Consider the following 10,684-nt stretch of genomic DNA (forward strand, 5'->3'; position numbering starts at 1 on the left):
TGACTGCCCGCCATAACCCACTTTCAGTTAGGAATTTTCCTGAGCAGATGCAATTACTTTCAGTCTCTGAGTTTGTAGGGTTTGCCTTGCAGGCCTGTGCTGAGTTGTCAGGTTTAGTATGGGGCCCCTTTTTGCCCACAGAAGGGAGGTTACAAAGCCCCCTCCCCTCCCCTCCCCTCCCCTCCCCTCCCCTCCCCTCCCCTCCCCTCCCCTCCCCTCCCCTCCCCTCCCCTCCCCTCCCCTCCCCTCCCCTCCCCTCCCCTCCCCTCCCCTCCCCTCCCACCGTGGTCCAGGCTAATTTGCATTTCAAGGACGACTTAATACAACTAAAATTTTATGTAACTTAAGCTTCTCAAATGTTTGTTACTTCTGTTTTCCAAGTGGAAATCCTGCAATTACTAGTATGGACATATTTCACTCTAAAATGAGGTGAGGAGGCCTGGGGGGTGTTCGTACAAGGGGAGAGGGTAGGGTCTCGGCCCAGGAACTTAGATTCTGCCCTGGGAGAGCCACGCAGATGAGGGACAGGGCCTGGCGGCTGAGAAAGAGCGGGAAGGGCGGTTGGGGAGCAGGGGGGCCGGGTGTTAAGGTGTCTGTGCAGTGTGGCTGGCGTGAGGGCTGTGTTTTCTGACCTAGAGAGGGGACAGAGTCACACCCTCCGACGCCCAGAGACCCCGGCTCACTGGCCTGCACTCCACCTGCTGCGCTTGGAGACGCAGCCGCAGCCCCAGGAGCCGGGCTGGCCCCTTTCCCAATGCTTCGCGCCCAGAGAGGGGTCGGAACCCCCGCAGCACCGGGCTCCCGAAGCCGGCCCGGGAGCTGTCCGCGGTGCTGAACCCTGGGCTGGGGGAGCTGCAGCCCCAGGAACCGGGCTGGCCCCTTTCCCAATGCTTCGCGCCCAGAGAGGGGTCGGAACCCCCCGCAGCCCGGCCCGGGAGCTGTCCGCGGTGCTGAACCCTGGGCTGGGGGAGCTGCAGCCCCAGGAACCCGGCTGGCCCCTTTCCCAATGCTTCGCGCCCAGAGAGGGGTCGGAATCCCCCGCAGCACCGGGCTCCCGAAGCCCGGCCGGGAGCTGTCCGAGGTGCTGAACCGTCCTGGGCTGGGCGGAGCCGCAGCCGGGGGAGCGCTCGGGGTCCCGGGAGGGCGAGGGCCCGCAGGTCTGCGGGGAGCTCAGGGCTCCCCATTTCTAATCCCTGCAGGAGCCCCCACGCTACTCTCTACCCCCAGCCTGGACTCTGCGCAGGATCCAGCGCTTAGGGACGGGCCCTCGCTCTCCCCACACCCGTGGTGCATCTCAGTCCCCACCCCGCTCCTCCAGCCCCGTCCCTCTGACACTGCACCAGGTCCCGAGAGACCGGGCGCTTCCCGCCCCACGCTCCCCTCGTCCGCCCCCCCCCCGGAGCGGAAACCCCCGGGGCGCAGCAGCTCCCGCAGTCGCGTCTCTGCCGCCCAGGCTTGTCCACCCCTCCTTCCCTTGCCGTTTCCGTCCTTCTGTCACTCGCCCTTCTCCCCAGTTGTCTAAGCGCCGAGCCTGGTGGTGTGCGCTCCGCCCCCATTTTCCATACAAGGGCGCTGGAGTGGGGGAGCGGCAGGGGGGGCTCCCGGCCCCCCTCAAAGCTGCGAGCCCGCTGGCAACTCCGGCACCTGTTCAGCTCCCGCGGAAAAGCGAGAAGCCGGCACCATAGTCGCGGGCGGAGGACTCCAGGGGGCAGATCCCGCCTCTCCCTCCCTCCACCGCTCTCCGTCCGCCAAGTCGCACTCGCCAGGTAGGACCGCACCCCTGGGTCTAGCCTGCGCCCACTGAGAGCTCTAAATGGGTTAGAAGGCGTTTAAATAACCTGTGCGTGCATAACCACGCACCGATTTATTTTTGCAGAGGTGGGAAGGCAGCACTTTAAATTGTTATTTATCTTGGCCAGTTACTCCAAAGGGAGTATTTGGGTAACTGGGGAGGGAGCGGTTGGGTAGGAGGGGGTAGATAGAACATGAGAACTGAGGGACTTTGATTCTCTTTGGACAGGTAGCCGTGGCTTCCCTGCCTTCTCAGGAGCCCCTCGTCCCTGACTTATTCTCTGAACTTCCCCCGGTGGCCTCAACTCCAGGGAACCAGAGGCAATGGGTCGACGGCTGGCCCGGCGCCCAGGGCGCCGCTCCGTTCCAGAGCCTGCAGCTGGTGCATCGGCTGAAGGGGCCGATCCTGCTGCTCCACAGCGTCGTGGTGACCGTGGGGCTGGAGGGCAACTGCCTGCTGGTGCCGGCGATCGCGCGCGTGCGCCGGCTGCACAGCGTCACCCACTTTCTCACCGGCAGCCGGGCCTTGCCCGATGTGCTCACTGCACGGCCTGCGTGCGCTCGCGCTGGCCTAGGCCTCGAGCCGCGCGGCTGGGGGTCCGGCGGGGCCTGTGCCCCCTGGTCTTCTCCCTGCGGCCCGTCACCGTGTACGTGTGGGTGGTCACGCTCACCACCTTCTCCGTGGACCGCCACGTCGCGCCGGTGCACCCCCTGCGCCCCGCGTCTCGGGCTGGGCACCTGGGCGCTGTCCGCGGTGCTGGGCACCTGGGCGCTGTCCGCGGTGCTGGCGCCGCCCGCCGCCCCGCACACCCACCACGTCGAGCTCCAGCCGCACCCCGTGCGCCTCTGCGAGCAGTTCTGGGGCCCCAGGAGCGCCAGCGACAGCTCTACCTTGGGGGCTGCTGCTCGTCACCTACCTGCTCCCCTGCTGGTCATCCGTCTTACGTCCGAGCATCGGTGAAGCTGCGAAACTGCGTGGGGCCGGGATGTGTGACCGGAGCCAGGCCGGCTGGGACCGCGCGCGCCGCAGCCCCTTCTGCCTCCCGGTGGTGGCCGCGGTGGTGCTCGCCACCTGCTGCTGCCGCTGCACTTCTCCAACCTGCTGCGGGACCTCCGCCCAAGCGCCATCGACCCCTGCGCCCTCGGGTGGAGCAGCTGCTCGGCCACTGGCTCGCCGTGAGCTCGGTCGGCTACAACCCGCTCATCGACGCCTGGCTGCAGGACGGCTCCCGCCGGGAGCTGCAGTACTGGTCCCCAGCGCCAGGGGGCGCTGCTGAGCAGGGGATGCAGTACCGGGCGCCGGCCCCAGGGGGCGCTGCGAGCACGCAAGTTTTGGCGAGGAGCTGGGCAATCTCTTGCTCGCCTGGTCCCGCAGGATCCCGCCGCAGGACCAGAGCATGACACTCAGCGTGGTCATCTGATGCCGCTGCACCTAGGCCTGCCTCACCTGATGCCCCTCCACGCCCCCTCCCTGGTCTCCGAGGGTGCCCGCGAGGCTGGACTGGGGAACCTGTTCCCAGAACCAGAGCTAAGCCAACACGGGCAGAACACGCAGCCCAGCCCTCTTACTCAGCCGCCTTGCCTTGTCCTCGAGTCTTTGTAAAACGTTACATGGGCTTTGCTGCTAGTGCTTTGCTTGGAGGAGGCCAGGGAGAGGGAAGGAGATTTACTATTTTCTATTTGTGCTTTAAAGGTCAAGCAAAGCTCTTTCTCTGGTTTTCAAACAGTGTTTCTGAACCGTGGCCGCCTTCCTTGCTTTTCCTTCTGTTTGCCACTGGGTGAGACGAGAAGGGGCAATGAGGTAGGACGTAAAGCCTGTCGGTTTGCCTTTTTAAAAGTTTGCAACTTGGATATAATACCTGATATCGCTTAGCTGACTGGAACCCGTTTGTTTCTAGAATTCCGGGGAAGCGTGTATTACCAATCGACATCTAGGATGTTAGTGTTTCCTGAATAAGGCCTTGATACATCAAAGGGGGTTTTCATTTTAAATCCACTTGCATTTATAGTGCAAAAGACTTACAAGTCACCTTCAAGAAGGTCTTGCTATTGTTTTTCCTCTCCTTACCCCCAACTGTATTTGAAAATGATGAGATAAATTAGTCAATGAAGAGATTCAATAGGAATAAAGTGGAAAAGGTACCACTCACTTAAGGAGACATACAGCTGTGCATAGGACAGACGTCCTACCTGTGGGTATGTTTGTGTGTACGCACCCAGTATTTGCCACAAGGTGGGCACTCAGGTATTTGCTTTTCTGAAACTGGGTGTAATCTGTGAGCTACAGCGTTCTCCTGCATCGTCTAATTGCTCGGTCGCAGCAGACCCACGGCGGCGCCACCTGCTCTGTAGCGACACACCTGGGACACAATCAACTCTGAATACAAGAACCGGGAGAAGCTTACTTAAGGTCAAAAGAGAAAAATAAACTGTCACTCCCCAGGATGCACAGAACACGTAATTCCAATCCCATGGTTAAGGGAACAGGTGAAGACTGTTGGGCTGTGATACCATGCTGATAATTCTCGCCGTAACCTCCTGAGAGCTCTGTCAATGAGGACAAGTGCCCAGGGACAGGGGTTTCCACATTGATGTTGCAACAGTGACTGGGCAGTGAGAGCAGGAGTCTTAGGCAATGATACCTGATATGCAGCTGTCAGATCAGCCCTGTGGCATCCCAGGGACCGGCTCCTGCGCTTCCAGCAGCGCCATTACCGGGAGGCTCAAGGCCACACACCCCATGTTTCCTTAGAGCATTTTTGGGGTATGTGTGGAGAGTGGGGGCGATGGGGAAAGGATGGGATTCGTTGGGGAGAAATATGATTGATTGTGGTCTCTTTGTTGCCAGGTTAAATTCACTGATTCTTAGCTCTGGTTGCTCCTAGAATCACCTGGGGAGCTTTCAGATAACATCACTGACTAGGCCCTGTCCTCAGAGAGTCCAGTCGATTTGAGATGGGCCTGGGCATAAGGGCTTTTCAAAGCATTTTAGTTGGTTTTAATATACGTTCAAGATTCAACTTTATAATTTCTAAAATTGGCTTTAAAGAGAGAGGAAGGGAGAGGGAGAGAGAAACATCAATGTGTGAAAGAAACATCGACCAGTTGCCTCCTGTACATGCCCCTACTGGGGCTCTAACCTGCAGTCTGGGTACGTGCCCTGACGGGAGTTGAACCTGTGACCCTTTGGTGGACAGGATGACCCTCCAACCAACTGAGCCACATTGGCCAGGGTAAGAAGTGTCCTCTTTTTAATTAGTCTCAGAAACACCTGAGTGAAGCTTTCATTGTACCTGTCACAGGTGTTAAGAATTTGAAGTTGAATTCTGACAGTGAGTTACTTGGGGAAAACTCTTTTAAGCCTTCAGACAATACCTGATGAATCACATAGAGACAACTCGTTGTCATCAGGAATATATAGGTATGCTTTCAACAATTTCCTTACATGTCTTCTATGTGTAAGGCACTGTGTGAGTCCAGTCAGATCAATTGCATTATAAAGTTATACACTACAAATTATTCCAAATCCAAAAATGGGAGTGTTCCCTGATTAGCTTGATGTAAGTAAGTCTATATCAACTGTGAGAAGAAGGTATCCCAATAATTACTAGAAAAACTGCCACCTGTTTCTATCATGCTTACAACTTAACATTTTTAATATTTATATGGATTTTATGGAGAGCCTAATGAGGTTGGAGAATTATGCTGTTTATAAACATTTTTACAAACTAAGCAAATTGGCAAATGAATAGCAACTAATTAATTCTTACCTTATGTGAAATCTCTTTCGGACTAGTTTGGCTATAAAACTAACTTTAGAACTGGCCGGTGTGGCTCAGTTGGGTGAGTGCTGTCCCATGCACCGAGAGGTCGCCAGTTGGGTTCTAAGTCAGGGCACATGCCCAAGGTTGCAGGCTCGATCCCAAGTAGGCTGCATGCAGAAGACATCCGATGGATGTCTCTTTCTCATTGGTGTTTCTCTCTCTCTCTCCCTTTCCCTCCCTCTCCCACTAAAACACATAAAAATATATATTTAAAAAAATTGTTCTAAACAATTTAAAAACATATATTTTTAAAATGTTATGAAAAAACTAACTTTAAAAAAATCTATCAGAAGTGAGTCCTAGAGAAATCCACACAGGGTTGAAAGTAGAAAATTTTATTTAATATAATCCACTTCAGGTAATACAAAGCATGCAATCCTCTCCTGCAAGGAGTCATGCAAGCCATAGAGCCGGGAACTGAGCAAGCCTGGTACTTGGCAGCAGCCCTCTCCGAGGCTGACAGGAGGTTCTGTAATCTGCTTTCCAAGGATTGTCACCAGGTTGCACTTTTGGCAGTCAATCAATAGATTTATCTCACTAAATCGACTGGGGAGTGTTTCAAAATGTGCTGGCATATATTCATTATGAGATGGTTTCATCGAGAACATGAAGTCAATCAAGCTTTTCCACTCTGCAACCGATAGAAATGGCATTTTGTACATGCCCGTCTGTATTTCACGGCAAAATGCTTGTCTTTCTGCTTTCTTGAATCTTCTCAATGCATTAGGTGAAAGAGCATGTTTGAGCAAGAGTGATGCACTGTGCGTTTTCCTGGATTTCAAGTGATTTGGGAAACATATTCCGCATTTTTCCACAATGACTAAGAAACAACATAGAGGGCTGCACATGAGGCTTGCAAGAGATTGAAACAATGCATCCCAAAAAGTATTCCAGCAGTGACAACACACGTTTCCACAAAGGCTTTGAAGGAGCAAGCAAAAACCTAGTGACTCAGTGTTCTCTCAGAGAGAAACACATGCATTTCATCCTGGAGTGAGTGTTAAGTCTGGAATTCATATGCAATTTGTACTGTGCAGAATGTAGCTACCTGCTCGGGGGTTGTGTCATAGAAGCACCTTTCCTGCAGGAGCTTATTGCAACATTCACTGTTAGGTTAAGTTCTTTAGGGTTGGTTTTGGAAGGGCTTTCAACTCTGGCATATCCCGCTTCGTACGAAATTTTTTCCCAGCGCTGTTTCCAAGTGTCCACAAAGAGCTGCTGCTTGAACTTGTACACATGCACATCTGCCATACTGGTGTGCTCGTTTCACTACCTGGATGTTGGTTTCCTCTTCTTTCTTTGAAATGACAAGCCTTCCTTCGAAGGTTGTCCCATCCTTGGGGAAATTGACAAGAGAAGTCCATTTTTGAAAGGTCCTCCTCTCTGGAATGTGTTCTAAGGCAAACTTGTCCTCGAAAGATGACTCTTTCTCCATGCTACACACACTTTGTCGCAGTTTCAGTTTTAAGCATGTTGGTGCTCTTAAAACGCTGTGTAACCTATGTAGAGTGTGTCACTCTCCAAAACTGAATACACAACTTAGAGCTCCTTTGGCGCATACACACACAAACACATCTTTTTGTGAAAGTCCAAATTCCGATCACTTGGCAATGTAAGGGTTTCATCGAGAACATGAAGTCAATCATGCTTTTGCACTCTGCAACAAATAGAAATGACCTATTGTACATGCCCGTCTGAATTTCACTGCAAAATGCCCTTCTTTCTGCGTTCTTGATTGTTCTCAACGCATTAGATGAAAGAGCGTGTTTGAGCAAGGGTGATGCAGTGTGCGTTTTCCTGGAGTTCAAGTGATTTAGGAAGCATAATCCGTGTTTTTTCACATTGTCTAGGAAACAACATGAGGCTTGCAAGAGATTGAAACAGTGCATCCTAAAACGTATTCCAGCAGTGAAAACACACGTTTCTACAAAGACTTGGAAGGAGCAAGCAAAAGAATAGTGGCTGAGTGTTCTTTCAGAGAGAAACATGCATTTCATCCTTCTGGAGTGAGTTTTCATGCTGGAATTCATATGCATTTTGTACTGTGCAGAATGTAGCTACCTGCTCGGGGGTTGTGTCAGAGAAGCACCTTTCCTGCAAGAGCTTATTGCAACATTCACTATTTGGTTAAGTTCTATCGGGGTAGTTTTGGAAGGTCTTTCAACTTTGGCCAAATCCCGCTTCGTACGAAATTTTCTCCCAGCGCTGTTTCCAAGTGGCCACAAAGAGCTGCTGCTTACAATTGTACACATGCACATCTCCCATACTGGTGTGCTCGTTTCACTACCTGGATTTTGGTTTCCTCTTCTTTCTTTGAAATGACAAGCCTTCTTTCCAGGGTCGTCCCATCTTTGGGAAAATTGAAAGAGAAGTCCATTTTTGAAAGGTCCTCCTCTCTGGGATGTGTTCTAAGGCAAACTTCACCTTGACACATGCCTCTTTCTCCATGCTACACACACCTTGTAGTAATTTCAGTTTGAAGCATGTTGGTGCTCTCAAAATGCTGTGTAACCTGTGTAGAGTGTGTCACTCTCCAGCACTGAATACACACCTTAGAGCTCCTTTCACCACAGACACGCAAACATCTTTTTGTGAAAGTCCTACTTCAGGTCACTTGGAAATGTAAGGGTTTCATCGAGAAAATGAAGTCAATCATGCTTTTGCACTCTGCAACCAATAGAAATGACTTCTTGTACATGCCCGTCTGAATTTCACTGCAAAATGCCCTTCTTTTTTGCTTTCTTGAATGTTCTCAACACATTGGGAAAAAGAGCGTGTTTGAGCAAGAGTGATGCAGTGTGCGTTTTCCTGGATTTCAAGAGATTTTGGAAACATATTCCTTATTTTCTCTACATTGTGTAAGAAACAACATGAGGATTGCAAGAGATTGAAACAATGCATCCCAAAACGTATTCCAGCAGTGAAAACACACGTTTCTACAAAGACTTTGAATGAGCAAGCAAAAGCCTAGTGGCTGATTGTCCTTTCAGAGAGGAACACATGCATTTCATCCTTCTGGAGTGAGTTTTAAGCCTGGAATTCATATGCATTTTGGATCATGCTGAATGTAGCTACCTGATCTGGGGATGTGTCAGAGAAGCACCTTTCCTGCAGGAGCTTATTGCAACATTGATTGTATGGCTAATTCCTTTAGGGTTGGTTTTAGAAGGTCTTTCAACTTTGCCAAATCCCGCTTCGTACGAAATTTTTTCCCAGCGCTGTTTCCAAGTGGCCACAGAGAGCTGCTTCTTGCAATTGTACACATGCACATCTCCCATACTGGTGTGTTCGTTTAACTACCTTGATTTTGGTTTCCTATTCTTTCTTTGAAATGACAAACCTTCTTTCCAGGGTGGTCCCATCTTTGGGAAAATTGACAAGAGAAGTCCATTTTTGAAAGGTCCTCTTCTCTAGGATGTGTTCTACAGCAAACTTCTTCTCGACAGATCCCTCTTTCTCCATGCTACACACACTTTGTAGCAGTTACAGTTTAAAGCATGTTGATGCTCTCAAAACGCTGTGTAACCTATGAAGAGTGTGTCACTCTCCAGCACTGAATACACAGCTTCGAGCTCCTTTCACCACAGACACACAAACATCTTTTTGTGAAAGTCCTACTTCAGGTCACTTGGAAATGTAAGACTTTCATCGAAAAATGAAGTCAATCCTGCTTTTGCACACTGCAAACAATATAAATCACCTCTTCTACATCCCCGACTGAGTTTCACTACAAAATGCCCTTGTTTTCTGGTTTCTTGAATGTCCTCAACACATTAGGAGAAAGCGTGTTTGAGCAAGACTGATGACGTTTGCAGTTTCCTGGATTTCAAGTGATTTGGAAAACATACTCCTTATTTTTCCACATTGTCTAAGAAACAACATGAGGCTTGCAAGAGATTGAAACAAAGCACCCCAAAACTTATTCCAGCAGTGAAAACACACGTTTCTACAAAGACTTGGAAGGAGCAAGCAAAAGCCAATGACTGAGTGTTCTTTCAGAGAGAAACACACACATTACATCCTTCTGGAGTGAATTTTCATCCTGGAATTAATATGCATTTGTTCTGTGCAGAATGTAGCTACCTGCTCGGGGGTTGTGTCATAGAAGCACCTTTCCTACAGGAGCTTATTGCAACATGCATTGTTTGGGTAACTTCCTTAGAGGTGGTTTTGAAAGGTCTTTCAACGTTGCCCCAATCCCGCTTCCTAGGTAATTTTTTCACAGCGCTATTTCCAAGTGTCCACAAAGAGCAGGTGCTTGAAACTGTCCACAGGCACATCTCCCATACTGGTGTGCTCGTTCCCTTACCTGGATTTTGGTTTCCTCTTCTTTCTTTGAAACGACAAGCCTTCTTTCTGTATGCTACACACACCTTGTAGCAGTTTCAGTTTGAAGCATGTTGATCTTCTCAAAAGGCTGAGTATCCTATGTAGAGTGTGTCATTGTACAACACTGAATACACAACTTAGAGCTCCTTTCAAAGCAGAAACACAAACACATCTTTTTGTGAAAGTCCTACTTCAGGTCACTTGGAAATATAAGGGTTTCTTTGAGAACATGAAGTCAATCATGCTTTTGCACTCTGCAAAGAATAGAAGTGATCTTTTGTACATGCCAGTTTGAATTTCACTGCAAAGGCCCTTCTTTTCTGCTTTCTTGAATGTTATTAACGCATTAGGTGAAAGAGCGTGTTTGAGGAACAGTGATGCATTGTGCGTTTTCCTGGATTTCAAGGGATTTGGGGAACATAATCCGCTTTTTCCACATTGTCTAAGAAACAACATGAGGCTTGCAAGAGACTGAAACAATGCGTCCCAAAACGTATTCCAGTAGTGAAAACACACGGTTCTACAAAGACTTGGAAGGTGCAAGCAAAAGCCTAGTGGCTGAGTGTTCTTTCAGAGAGAAACACACTCATATCTTCCTTCTGGAGTGAGTTTTCAGCCAGGAATTCATATGCATTTTGTACTGAGCAGAATGTAGCTACCTGTTCGGGAGTTGTGTCATAGAAGCACCTTTCCTACAGGAGCTTATTGCAACATTCATTGTTTTGCTAAGTTCTTTAGGG

At 50.1% G+C, this 10,684-nt stretch overlaps 1 pseudogene; it reads left to right on the plus strand.

The window, feature by feature from the left end:
- Positions 1-1,006: 1,006 nt before the first annotated feature.
- Positions 1,007-3,212, plus strand: LOC148092654 (prolactin-releasing peptide receptor-like; annotated as a pseudogene).
- The last annotated feature ends 7,472 nt before the right edge of the window (positions 3,213-10,684 follow it).

The sequence above is a fragment of the Miniopterus natalensis genome, chromosome 8 (assembly GCF_054644295.1).
Source record: "Miniopterus natalensis isolate mMinNat1 chromosome 8, mMinNat1.hap1, whole genome shotgun sequence".
NCBI lineage: Eukaryota > Metazoa > Chordata > Mammalia > Chiroptera > Miniopteridae > Miniopterus > Miniopterus natalensis.